Here is a 14,307-nt window from a genome sequence, read left to right as displayed (position 1 = left end):
TTGCTTTTTAACCTGTGTAAAAATATAAGAATATCTGTAAAATCTGAATTAGCATAAAAAGATGCTCCTGCCCCGGCTATCGTTAAAGGCTAACGTTATGAGAAACGCTTCGCAAATAGCATTAACGGTACTTCGAGCTAACATTTTTTAACTTGTAATAATGCTAACAAAGTGAATCGCTGTCGGTTAACGGTTTTGTTGCTCTGTTTCTACATTTAGTGATGAACTCCTCGCCAGAGACGCTCCACAGCCTTGAATGGGGAAGCTTTGCCATTTCGTAAGTTGTCCACCCGACATGTCGCTAGTCAAGCTAATTATATGTGGTTTCGTTCTGTTCCTGATTTCCTTTGTTCACAAACCATGCTTGTCTGTTTTTTTTTTTCTGATTGTTGTGCTAGGTTCTGGTGTACGTTTTTTTTTTTATTTTCCTGTTTATTAAAATTCATTTTGTCTACATCCTTCCCTTTCGATTCACGTTACTGCAGTTTACTCATAAAAGATAAAAAATGTTTGTAAACGCATTCATTAAAAAAATTATATCATTAAGCTTTTTATAACTTCACAAGGAAATGAACTCCAAACAAGATAATTGTATTTCTCACAAAATACCATGTAACTTAATATTCTGAGTGAGGAGTCAAAATTGTGGCTATTTTATGGTACAAATACTGTGGATTAAACATATAATTTACATTGGAATTGTACTTTGTAATAGTAGATACCAGGTGAGATGTCATGCTGAGTTATTTTTCTTATAACTTTTTAATGGCAGTTTCGCTGGAATCTTCAATTGAAAACATCAAGATCATTAAACTCAGCCTGGACAGACTTCTGTTTCACTTCTGACTGCACCACACTAATCTCTCTGCTTATGTGGATCACTGACTACTATGTTCTCTGAAGGTATTCATTCATTCATTCATTCATTCATTCATTCATTTTCTTTTCGGCTTAGTCCCTTTATTAATCTGGGGTCACCACAGCGGAATGAACCTTTTTATGCAGCGGATGCCCTTCCAGCCTCAACCCATCTCTGGGAAACATCCACACACACTCATTCACTACAGACAATTTTAGCCTACCCAATTCACCTGTACCGCATGTCTTTGGACAGTGGGGGAACCCGGAGCACCTGGAGAAAACCCATGTAAACACAGGGAGAACATGCACAGAGACGCCAACTGACCCAGCCAAGGCTCGAACCAGCGACATTCTTGCTGTGAGGTGACAGCACTACCTACTGCGCCACTGCGTCGCAGACTCTGAAGGTATTACTGTAGTAAAACAACAGCACCCATGACTGAAGTTTTTGTTAGTGACCAGTATATTTGAAGTCTGAGAAAGTTTGTTTTTAGGAGTTGGAAATCTTTTTTCTTCTCTCTCTCAAACACACCAAACTTGTGCTTACAGTACAGTGTATTTACAATCTTTTAGCCATTTTTTTATGGCTGTATTAAATACATTTTTATTAAAAAAATCTAAAATAATTGTCACAAAACAATGCACATTTGAATTTTAATGAGAATGAAAATTACTCAACAGGGCTCATCACTTAAGATTTTTTCTAATGGCATGGTGTGGCCAGCGGAAAATATTTTTACTTGTCCTGCCAACTTTTTCTCTGGCCCACCAAAAAAATATAAAAATAATTTTAAGCCACTTATTAAGATACGTTTTTAGCCACACGTTTAAAATTATGTGTCAAAAGAAGACAAATGTATAGTAGTCGTCCATATATTTACTCTTTTTATTGAGTAATATAACTTTATTTAACAATTCATATTTTAATAAAGCTCGAAGGTTCCAGATTACCAGTTAACTATTCATAAATTGAGAGTCTTATTAAATTATACTTAAACCGTAATAGTAAAAACAGTGTTATTGAACAGTACTTATTTTAATTTTTACCTTCACAAATTGTCAGTAGCCAGCACATGCTCTATTAGTGAGATTGTTAGTTGTAGAAATCAAAACCATCATGTTTTTAGCATTCTGCTATGAGCTTGGTGGAATTATCTTTAAATAGATATTAATAATCTGTTATTGACTTATTAAAGTGAATGCTTGCAAAAAGATTAAATATTTTTATCAGCAGAACTTTGGGTGCAATCACGTGATTCTGGTGACATAAAATTAAGATGGAGAGCAGGATGTAAAAAAAATGAATGGGAGACATAAAGGAAAGTCTGTATTTTTTTAATTGATACTATAATACAAAGGAGAAATAAATAGAAATATTATGAAGAGGACAGTTTTCTACTGAACTGAAATGAACCTGCCATTGACGTAACTACTGTAAGATACTCACATGAAAAAACTATAGTAAAAACATGTTTTTGAACCATACTATTGTTAATTGCTTGAATTAAAATGTTGTGTGTATATATATATATATATATATATATATATATATATATTTTTTTTTTTTCACAGGAATAATGTTATCTTTCAGACATCATCATCATCCTCATCATGATTATCATTAGTATTATTAATATTATGATTAAATTAGGATTTTTTTCATTTCCTAATATATAATAAATTAATTTGATAATAAATAGCCTTATTATTATTATGATTTATATATGATAGAATACGTGTTAGCTTTGGTAAGTGATTTGTTTTAGAATAGGATATGTCATATTCTCAATAATATTAGTAAAGGAAACATAGGCTCTATATGTGGCATTAACATATATTTCAGTTAATATGGAAAGCGAGTGCATATTTTTAGCAAAACTAATATTGGATTTTATTTTAAATGCGTGTGCGTGTAAAACAATATTATTTGCACAAATAAATGATGGGGTTCTCTAAAAAAGTAGTTTCTCCACTCCGTTTAGAACATCATTATGGGCCTTTTACGTTATAACTAACGTGGTTCAAGCGATGGATCTGTGACAGAGAAACTGCATTTTGGGAAACATTCGTCATAGTTCTTTCCCCAAACAATACATTGTATGATAGTTCAGCGGTGAGTTACGTCGTTGTTTGAGAAACGCACCCCTGGTGTGTTATGAATTGCATGTTTTAAATGACAGCGATGCTACATTTAGTTTTTATTGTACAATATACATTATAACCCAGTACACAGTAAACTAATATTTTTTGAATGGGTTGCCTATTGGCGGCTTAACCGTTAAGCTTAAATAGGCTGAGCATATTTTTTGTTAATATTAAAACACATTAATACAAACTAGCCACCCTTTGATTTTTTTCGTTTCCGTGTATTTTTTATCAAATGAAAAATGCAATGAATTGTTTATTTTGGTTTTCATTTTATTAGGATTAATATAATTATTAGGCCACACAACTTCTACATATAACACTGGATCTTGCGTTTTTACAGATAGAAAGACGTTTTTGGCTCAAATACATTTATGCCTGTTAATTTCAGTGCTGTATTTCAACAGATTTTGCAAAGGCTTCAGCTATTCTACCTGTCAGCTGGTACCTGCCTCAGATTTGCGACTGTGTGGCGTCTGTATCAAGTGTCTGGATGACAGCGAAAGAGAGATGAGATCAGACCTCAGATTTGATGTGTAGCCTCACGTCACAGTTTCTTTACTGCAATTTTGCAATATTGGCTCATCTAAATTAAAAATTTTTATTCGATTAAAAGCCGAAATATTGCCAGAGACAAAGCAACTTTCTGTTCAGTGATAACATACGCGCACACACAGGATACAAAAGAAGCTGAACTTCGGAAAAAGTGATCACTGCCGCGATGGTTGCTTTGTTTCTCTGCAGTTGGCTTATTAATGGCGCGGCATTGCTAAATCACTCGTTTTAATAATAAATAAGATATTTTAATAAATAGTAATAAATAAGATTGATAATAAATAAGATTATTTATTATTAAACATTGTAAGATAATGGTCGCGTGATTTTTAAAATGAGTATGCGTTGCGCTTTATGGCTATTAATCTTAACCCGCGACCCACCCATAGTTAAACATCAAGTAGGTGCGTTAAAGGTGCATGTATAAATTAGTTGTGTTGCCTCCAGATGCTGCCACCTTTGTCAGGCAAAGTTTGCAGATTGCCTCATTAAAGTTTTCAGGTTCTCTTTTTGCATTTGGTTTGAACCCAAAATATTGCCAAACAGGCGCTTTTGCATTACGTTTTAACACTAAATCGTCCGCCAATCTCTTTTTGTAAATTCGACTCCTCTCTTCTCCTCACGTGATAAATGAAATATGATGCATAGCTATGTTCAGATTATAATTATAGTGCAGGCTCTCGTCTTAAGTAAATTATTTAGAATTATATTTTGCATTTAATTCAAATAAATAATTAATAAAAAAATACTTTAAAAAAAACAAGTGGTGGGACGGTTGAAAAGTGATGCCACCGGTGTTGCGTCTTAAAACCGGTAACACCGTATAGCGTGCTGAGCCTAATTCAGCCTAGCTACATGTGAGAGGCTACTTTTTTACAGAAGAACCCCATAATTTCTTTGTGCAAATTATATTGTTTTACACAAACACGCATTTAAATAAAATCCAATATTATTTTTGGTTAAAACATGCACTCGTTTTCTATATTTACTGAAATATATGTAAATGGAACATATAGAGACTGCGTTTTCTTTACAAATATTATTGAGAATGACATATCTTATTCTAAAACAAATCACTTACAAAAGCTAACATCTATTCTAATATCATATATAAATCATATGAATAAATAAATACTAGGCGATTTATTATAAAATGAAATTTAATATTTATTATATATTAGGAAATGAAAAATCTTGCGACCTCAGTTGGCTAACGATGGTTTTGGGAAACGCACCCTAGATCTCTGCACTATATGCCTAGCTTTAATCTCACAATTGTCATAATTTAATTATTTTATATTCTATTTAATTCTATTTCATATTATAAAATATCTAAATATGTGTTCTGAAGGTTGGAATGACTAGAGTGTTAGTAATTAATGATAAAAAGAATTTTCAGTTTTGATTAAACAAACAGTAAACAAATTCTTTCTGAGGCCCCCTTTGCCCCCCGTAGCGCCGGGCCTGATACTCGGCCTATATGCCTAAATCGAAAAAGCACTAAATAATTTATGAATTTATAAATTACACTGATTAATAACTATATATTACATTAAATTACTAAATTAGGCTATCTTATTTTTTATTAACACAAAAGTGATCAATGCCGCGCCACTGACAAGCCAACAGCAGAGAAACAAAGCAACCACCGCGGCACCTGCAGTGATCGGCTGTTCTTTTTGCACTTAATTATTATGCGTTTAATGTAAAAAAAGAATCAATAATAAATAGGCTTACAAGAGTGTCCTTTGCGTGTGAAAACATTAAGTGAACATGCAGTGTTTGTGGAAAACATCTTTGCGAGGGAACTTTGCTGAGGTAACGCAAAAAACTTAAAAATATATTTTCCTTCCACCCAGTTTTTTTCTCACACCCATTTTTATGAAGGCAAAATGGCTAATTAGATGATTACAATAGAGAGTCGGCTGATTGACTGTTTACACCAGTTAATAAGATGTTTTATTGATCGGATTGCATGTCATTTATAGATAAAATTATAATGCATAGGATCAGGAAATTGCACGTGAAAAAAGATCATGCAAAATGTTTTTATAGAATAAATGTATACATTTAAACTATTATAATTTATATTTAAAATGTACTATTATTTTAGAGCGTATTAACACGAATGGCAGGTGTTCTTGATCAAAAAGCAGCAAACTTGTGTCAGGCTGATGGTACGGAGTGACTTTCTGAGCATGTTGTTGAGTGATGCTTGGCTATCCAGCTGACAATTGGCAACTATGTAACATCATAATTAGAAATGCATGTTACTTTGTATAAACGTATCCATGTACTGTATGATGTGAGTCTAGTTACCAGCGTGAAAAACAGGTAGGAATAGAAACGTTTTATTACGTGTTTGAGGCCATACTATTTACTTTGACTTCAAAAGTGCAGTCAGTAGGCTACTTCAACTTTTACCAGAGTCGTTTTAGGATCAGTATCACTTCATCTTGAGTAGGATGTGTGTACTTTCGCCATCTCTGTCCACTTCTTAAAAATAAATAATACATTAAAAAGTATGGTTAAATCAACTGTAATGTGTCCTTATACAAAAACGTGTGTGTCATGCAGTCAAAATAGCATTTATTATTGGAATGTCACGTTAATTTAAAAACAAGACTTTCTTAAAATAACACATCAGAAAACAGATGTGACCGTAAGGATGCGCACTATATCAACTAAAACAGAATTTTTCTTTGTTATTGCAGTTGCTGCCAAAATGTGCGACACAACAGCCACATCATTTACAGGGCCGTGAGAGACCTCCTGTACGGTCTGGCGGTGGCAGACGCAGAGCTGAAAACACTAATCTGATGCTTTTTTGTTGTTGTTGTTGTTGTGTTAATGTTAACTTGACCAATGCATGTTTTGTCATTACTTTTGTCTGCTGTACTATTTTGAGAGCAAATATTAGCCTAATAATTAATATTTTTTAACAAAATGTTTAATTTATGAATTATGTAAAAATGTTCTAAAACGTTTATAAAGGTCTTTCTCAGAAACAAATTTCGACCTAAAATTGACTTATTTTCGACGACATGAAAAAGACGTCTTTTCATCTTTCACTTTTCCACCTGTTTTCCACATTGTTTGGACGTCTGACAATGTCGTCTTTTCGACGACATGAAAAAGACGTCTTTTCATCTTTCACTTTTCCACTTGTTTTCCACGTTGTTTGGACGTCTTACAATTACGTCTTTTTGACGACATGAAAAAGACGTCTTTTCACCTTTCACTTTTCCACCTGTTTTCCACGTTGTTTGGACGTCTTACAATTACGTCTTTTCGACGACGTAAAGAAGACGTCGTTTCGTCTTTCACTTTCCCACCTGTTTTCCACGTAGTTTGGACGTCTGACAATGTCGTCTTTTCAACGTCTTTTCGACGACTTTTTGCTGGGTGGGTTTCCCCACCACCTTTGAAGTCAAGTTAACAGTATTAAAAGCCAGATCACAACTTATTTTAATAAACAAGGTAAATAGCTGTATGTAGTTCCTTATTTACTCAACAGCATGTTATTTCTGTCTCTACATGGTCGTGCGTTTACAAACTTCTGCTCTCTGAAACGCGCATGGTGGAGTTCCACACAGCCATTCTCTGCTGTTTGGGAATGAGAGTGCGCGCTCTGACAGGCCGAAGACACACGTGCGCTCCCATATATTATGCATAGCCTACAGCAGTCTACAGCCTGAGCGATCGATGTGCTCGATCATACATATGCGGTGCGACCTGTTTATAAGTCTATTGGCGCAACTTTTGTTAGTGATGCTCTCTTTGTTGCAAGTGAGGCCATTGTATTTTTGAGCTGCTGTGACACGAGTGGAGTGATCGCCCCTATCTACTGTCTCATCTAACTTTATGACCTCTCCCGGACGCCTAGCGGGTCTCCTGCAAACTTATACCGGCTCTGTGATCCCCCAAAATTTGTCAAAATAGCCGGAAATCATGGCGACAAAAGTGAATGAGCAAGAGAACAGATCGCGAGAGGCACAGTGATGTTCTAAACATTCCTTTTCTTAGGTTAAATGAATAGAGCAGTAAAGATATTGCGAGTGCAAATCTTTGTCATTCAGTGATCTGCTGTCAATAGTTGGAAATGAGTAATATATTAGAATGGTCCTGCATGTATTTACATATAACAACTGAAAGTTCTGTGTTTTTGACAATATTGCAAGTTCACTAAAAGCTGGCTGGCATTATTAGATAAATAGAACCTTAAAAATATATTTTAACATAAATATTTAATAATATAACTTCCTGTAATATACTTATTGCAATAAACAGTAGTTTATAGGCCTGTTTCCGTTTAGTAAATACGTATTAGATTTACAGGTGTGCATTTTAAGTTCTAATGCATCAAATGTGCGCTCCAAACTTTTTCTTGATCATTTGCAATGTTTCCAAATTGCATTGTTTGTAATTTTAAAATAATTACATTAATTTTAAGTAATGTAAAAGCTGCACACTTTGTGGATAAAAAAGATATACAAATAAATGTTGATTTTTTAGCTTGTACGATTGTACTGTTCAAATAATTGTTCAGTTATTTATTGCTGTCATTAAAAGAAACAAATTAACACCATGACACCTTGTGTTTGTTTTGGTGTCAGTTTAAACAGCCACGCTGCGCTGCGCCGCACCGCACCCCCAAAAAACTGTAAACCTAGGGGTAACCAATTGTGTGTGTATTCCAGCGATCTATGGAATTTAGCTCGCTGGTGATCGTGACAGAAACACTTTAACATCTAAAAATAATATTTAAATTTCACCTTTTAGATGCTTTGTAAAGTGAGTAAGATTTATTTTTTAATTTCGCAAAGTTTTGTCCCTAACTTTCACACACTGCAGTGATATGCACCGAACAAAGACTGCTGCTCAGTTAACTTCATTTCCTGGCTGTTCTGGGCATGATTCCACTGAAAAACATTGAGGGTGGATCACTTAACAACAAGCACCCGCCTGATGATAACACCGTTTCCCAGGCAACCAAAAAAAGGAGGGAAAAGCAATAGCTTCTGGATTCCAACAGACTATAAAAGCAAAGATGTTGCTCTATTTTATTCCATGGCTGCTTTTCAAATATTAGCTTGCAGTGAGAGAATCACAACAACGCTTCTCCAGAGAAGTCTCAAATGCTCAAGCTTTAACTTGGAAGTCTTACATCAGACTGCTCTCTTGCTGGGTTAGTGCTAGTTTGGGGAATTGGTGATGGGTATGTTATAGCAGCAAGCAATATCTCCAAAATGCTGTAACACGATAAAACACATCCCTCTGAGCTTTCCATGTTATGACACTTGGCTTCCATATTAACACCACTAACCCAAGCCATCAAATGACTGTGAAATTTAAACCTAAAAAAACAATTATATTAACACCCTAATTAAAAACCATGATTACAATGTCAGAAACCCTCGTTATTTTCATCCGGATGAAGACCAGATCAATGATATTCTGCCGCACATCTAATTAGGCTGCATTCAGGCTGATGATTTTAATAAATATAAACAGACTTCCTTAGAGAACTTTTATCTACAGTTATTGGAAAATAACGCAGTTGTGGTGCTTTAACATCTCTTGAACTTGTGTGAAACTAATGACTCCAACAAATCCACTAAACGTGTTCATAAGTCCAGCTCCATTAGACCTGCACGGACTAATGCATCTCCAGATGGTGATGGAAATGTTGCCTATAAGAGTGGGTGGGTGAAATATTAATTAACATCTCCATTTTGCATTGCCCTTTAGATCTGACATTGGACAGAGAGTCAAATCCGAGTCAGTCTCTGAGAGTTACCATCCTTAATCAGTTAAACCAGTGAAAGTTTTAGTACTTGTGATGTAGTTTTTTTCATTCAGAATTACATTAAAATAAAATAAAAATACATTCAAACACATTTGATTGCATCTAATAATCACATTAGATAAAGTTAGTAGTCCTTATTTAAATAAGTGTATTCTATGTCAGGAGACAGGACAGATTGAGACACTCTTGGGGGCATGATTCATGAATCTAGGTCATGAGGGCATGTGTTGTCATAAACAAGGTCTCCCATAAAAACTGTAGAATATTATTTATCTTCTACTCCAGTCTTTCTCTCTATTTCTCTCCCTCTGCTTCTCTCATTCACACTTAAGCACAGACGCACTGATGCTCGTCCTCTTATTTTATATCCTCAGAAGCCGCTCCAGGGAATTTGGTGTCAACTGGAGGTTTCCATTTAGGCAGAAATAAAACAGAGGATCTCAGCATTTCAAACATGCACAGACTGCATCTCAGTGACTCCTCTCCCATGAGAAAGCTGTCTCTCCCGGCTATGGCAAGTATGCCACTGTGTTAAGCACTCATTTTATAGATTATTCTCATGTGTCGAGTAGATAATTAAGACTAAATCATGTTATAAAAAATAAGCTGTGTCTCTCTCTCTCTCTCTCTCTTATATAATTTTACATATTTATAAGTTTTAAAATGTGCATACTGAAGCTAGTAGAAATTATGCTGTTTTAACCCGTTGTAAAGTAGTTCAGTTCAATTCAATTGATCTTTATTTGTTTAGCGCTTTTACAATGTAGTTCACGAGTTCACACTTGCAACAGTTTCAGAATAAAGCGTATTTGGCGTGCTGTCCGGGGAGAGGGCTCTGAGCTCGGGGAAGACACCTAAACTCGAGTTATTCCTCTTATCAGGAAACAAAGAGGAATAGGAATTCGAGCGAAGTATCTAGCCCGGCCCCAGAACGCTCCCCCCGGGATAGTAATGCTTAAGAGGTGAGGTGACGGGGTGGTGGAGGGATGCTAAAGTCGTAAGATGCTGCAGGTAAGACAGCTTTGGTATATATAGGGGTTTGGTCAAGAACTGATTGGATAATAGAATAATTGTCAATGACGTATTTGATACTGAAACTTCTGCGCGTGCTCCTCCCGAAATTTGTTTATCAAACATCACTTCACGAGTTCACACTTGCAACAGTTTCAGAATAAAGCGTATTTGGCGTGCTGTCCGGGGAGAGGGCTCTGAGCTCGGGGAAGACACCTAAACTCGAGTTATTCCTCTTATCAGGAAACAAAGAGGAATAGGAATTCGAGCGAAGTATCTAGCCCGGCCCCAGAACGCTCCCCAAAAATTGCTTATTTTGTTACAGGACAGCAGCCAGACAAGTGGGTGAGCCCCCCAAAATTTGCTGATCTTTAAAATTTGGAGGGGTGCTGTTAAGCTGATGGTTGTGCTTTGCAAGGTGTGTGTCTCGGGAGGAGGCAGTAACTGTATTGATGGTGATGCGTTAAGTGTCTCCAGCAGGAGTCGTCGCTCCCACGGGAGACGAGCGTCTCCCATAGGAGCGGTCACTGCGCTGGCAGTGGTGGTAAGGTGTACTTCTCCCATGGGAGCTGTCACTGCACTTGCAGTGATGCATAATTAAGGTGTACGTCTCCCGAGGGAGCTGTCACTGCGCTTGCAGTGGTGCATGATAAGGTGTACGTCTCCCATGGGAGCTGTCACTGCGCTTGCAGTGGTGCATAATTATAATGTGTACGTCTCCCGTAGGAGCGGTCACTGCGCTTGCAGTGGTGCATAATGAGGTGTACGTCTCCCATGGGAGCGGTCACTGCACTTGCAGTGGTGCGTAATTATAAAGTGTACGTCTCCCGTAGGAGCGGTCACTGCGCTTGCAGTGGTGCATAATGAGGTGTACGTCTCCCATGGGAGCGGTCACTGCACTTGCAGTGGTGCATAATTTATAAAGGTGTACGTCTCCCGTAGGAGCGGTCACTGCGCTTGCAGTGGTGCATAATGAGGTGTACGTCTCCCATGGGAGCGGTCACTGCACATACAGTGGTGCATAATATATAAAGGTGTACGTCTCCCGAAGGAGCGGTCACTGTACTAGCAGTGGTGCATAATAATGAGGTGTGTGTCTCCCGAGGGAGCGGTCACTGCACTTGCAGTGGTGCATAAGATGTACGTCTCCTGTGGGAGCTGTCACCGCACTTGCGGTGGTGCATGATTATAAAGGTGTACGTCTCCCGTAGGAGCGGTCACCGCGCTAGCGGTGGTGCATAAAAAGGTGTACGTCTCCCGTGGGAGCAGTCTCTGCGCTTGCAGTGGTGCATAATAATGAGGTGTGCATCTCCTGTTGGAACGGCTATGTAGATGCTGTATTAGCGTTATAAAAATATATTATGCAAAGTGTATTTCGAAGGAAGTGTCGTGTCAATGAAGGAATGTGTTTTGAATAAGGGTTTGATGGGCTTTTCTAATGTGAGAGCGGTCGGCTCGAATGTAGCACTTAAAGGCCTGTGAGGACCAGCGTCCGAGTGTTTGGATCTGCTGCTCTGATAGACCATTTTGTGCTGCAGTGGTGGCTGCACCTATTCTGAAGGAATGGCTGGAGAAATTGTCAGCTGGAAAGCCCGACTTAATTAGGACGCATTTAAGATGCTTCTGGAACCAGAAACGAGTGACTGGGCGATTGCTATCGTCTGTAAAAAGGGGGTCTGAAAGGGAAGTGGCTTGTGATCTCCTGATATGTGAAAATGCTAGCAGTGTTTGGTATGGATGGATAGGTGATTGAAGGTTGAAAATGTAAATGTAATGGCCTCTTTTTGCTTGATCAGTTTTGCTTTGTTTAATGAGGAAAGAAATGGTTTCATTATCCAGCGTTACTAGATCGGATATGGTGGGATGAATGTTTGGGTTGAACCCTGATGTAATGGTGAGTTCTGAACACCTTAAAAATCCGAAGAAGGCTAAAATAAACATGGCGTCGAGAGTACGTGCTGTGTGGATTGATTCGTATCCTTTGCGAAGAGTGGATATGCATTTAGTGAGTGTTTTCAGTGTTATGGGTTGTCGGGTGTCATGACGTGTGGGGTGGGTTCTCTGTATGCCTTTCAAGAGAAGAGTTGTTTGCGAATTAGCTATGTGAGGTGCAGGGGAGCCGTAAATTAGTTTGTGGAAAAATTGAATTCCACTCAAATAGCCTTTAATGGAATTGATCTGGAGTTTTTTGATAATTGTGAGGTAGGATATGTAAGATGAAATGGAAAGTAGAGAAAAATCAGGAAATAGTATGTTATAACATGCATGGAATGTTTTAAAGCTTTTCCATGCTGTTAAATATGACTGCAGGGTTCTAGGAGCCACTGCCTGAAGGATAAAGTCGAGAGAGGCTCCAAGCAGGTTTTTTAAAGGATGATCTATGGGAATATCAGCTCTGAATAAGGAGGGACTTGGATTGGAAACTGATCCGCCTCTGGTGCCAAATGTCTGAATTTCTGGAAGGCAAAACGAGAGAGAGAGTCAGCAATTTGATTTTTGGACCCAGAAATGTGATTTGCAGTTAAAATAAACTGGTCACATGCTGAGATCCAAGTTAGGCGTCTTAGTAGGGGAATTAGTGCTAGCGAATTTGAACGGCCTTTATTTATACAGTGAACGGTTGCTTCATTGTCACAGTGAATTATGATGCGGGAAGAGGACCATTCTTTACCCCGTAGGGATGCAGCGACGACTAGTGGGTAGAGCTCGAATAGCGCCGATGATTTTAGTGGTTGCGGCAGGTCTAATAGCTGGGGCGGCCAAGTGGACGCGAACCAGCGTCCTTGATAGTAGCCTCCGAATCCGATTGACGGGGCGGCGTCGGTGAATAAATTAATGTCTGCTGGGGAGGATATGAGGTCGCTGTAAAAGAAGGAGAGACCGTTCCATTGTTTGAGGAATAATATCCATAAACGGAGTTCGTTTAGGCTATTGTCATCGATGGATATAATATCCTCTAGACCGTGAGCTGAGGACGCGAGAAATAAGAGATGAGAAATAAACGAGCGGCCTTGGGGAATTATGCGCATTGCGAAATTCAAATGGCCGAGAATTGATAATAGCTCACGCTTAGAACAGAGGGGACTGTCTAATAGGGAGGAAGCTACCAGGATCGTTCGATCAATTTTTTCCTTTGGTAGGGACGCTTGGAATTTATTGGAGTCTAATTTGATGCCCAAGAATTCGATTGAAGTGCTTGGACCGGCGGTTTTTTCCTCGGCGAGGGGAATCCCGAGTTCAGCGAAAACCTTCTGAACTGTCGAAAGGTGCGCGGCTGGTATAGCGTCTGGTGGTGAGATGATTAGGAAATCATCTAGTAGATGTATTAGATGCGGGATTTCGTAGTTATTGGAAAGGATCCAGCAGATTGCTTCCGACAGCGTATCGAAAATCTTTGGACTACTTCTGCAACCAAAGGTTAGGCGGACGGAAAAATAATAATTTTTTCGCCAAAGAATGCCGAAAAGGTGCCAAAAGTCAGGGTGGATGGGCATGACTTTAAAGGCGGACGTTATGTCGACTTTAGCCATCCATGCGCCGCGACCCGCGATTTTAATTAATGAAATAGCTTGGTCGATGTCATGATAAATCATTGAGTACTCTTCCAGAGGGATGAGACTGTTGATACTAGGAAACGGAGAGTTATGCGGGGAGGAGAGGTCGATTATTAAGCGTTTTTTATCGGAGAATTTCCTAGTGGCGATGCCAATAGGACTGACGCGATAAACTCTGAAAGGAGGTGCGGAGAAAGGACCCATCATGAAATTTTCGTCTACTTCTTTTTTTTTTTTTTTTTTTTTTTTTTTTTTTAGACGGTCGACGACGTCGGGTTCGGCGAGAGCGGACTGAAGATTTGGACAAATAAAACTACAGGTGGGTAGGCTAATGACACCTGGATGAAAACCTGAAGACAGACCCGTTAATAG

At 38.1% G+C, this 14,307-nt stretch overlaps 1 protein-coding gene and 1 long non-coding RNA gene across 3 annotated transcripts in view; one reads left to right on the top strand and one right to left on the bottom strand.

Annotated features, from left to right (window-relative positions):
• LOC130231006 (uncharacterized) overlaps window positions 1–1,409 on the top strand; it is a 1,631-nt gene extending 222 nt beyond the window's left edge. The window contains exons 2-4 of one of the 2 annotated variants that reach the window (XR_008837993.1): window positions 220–277; window positions 773–903; window positions 1,006–1,409. This is a non-coding gene — a long non-coding RNA (uncharacterized LOC130231006). Of the gene's footprint in view, window positions 1–219; window positions 278–772; window positions 904–955 lie in introns of both variants that reach the window. The other variant, XR_008837994.1, reaches the window with a different exon arrangement.
• The window catches only part of camkva (CaM kinase-like vesicle-associated a), a 78,228-nt gene that overhangs the window by 55,832 nt on the left and 8,089 nt on the right, over window positions 1–14,307 (bottom strand). The window lies entirely within an intron of this gene.

The sequence above is a fragment of the Danio aesculapii genome, chromosome 6 (genome assembly GCF_903798145.1).
Source record: "Danio aesculapii chromosome 6, fDanAes4.1, whole genome shotgun sequence".
NCBI lineage: Eukaryota > Metazoa > Chordata > Actinopteri > Cypriniformes > Danionidae > Danio > Danio aesculapii.
This window is presented reverse-complemented; position numbering and strand designations above follow the sequence as displayed.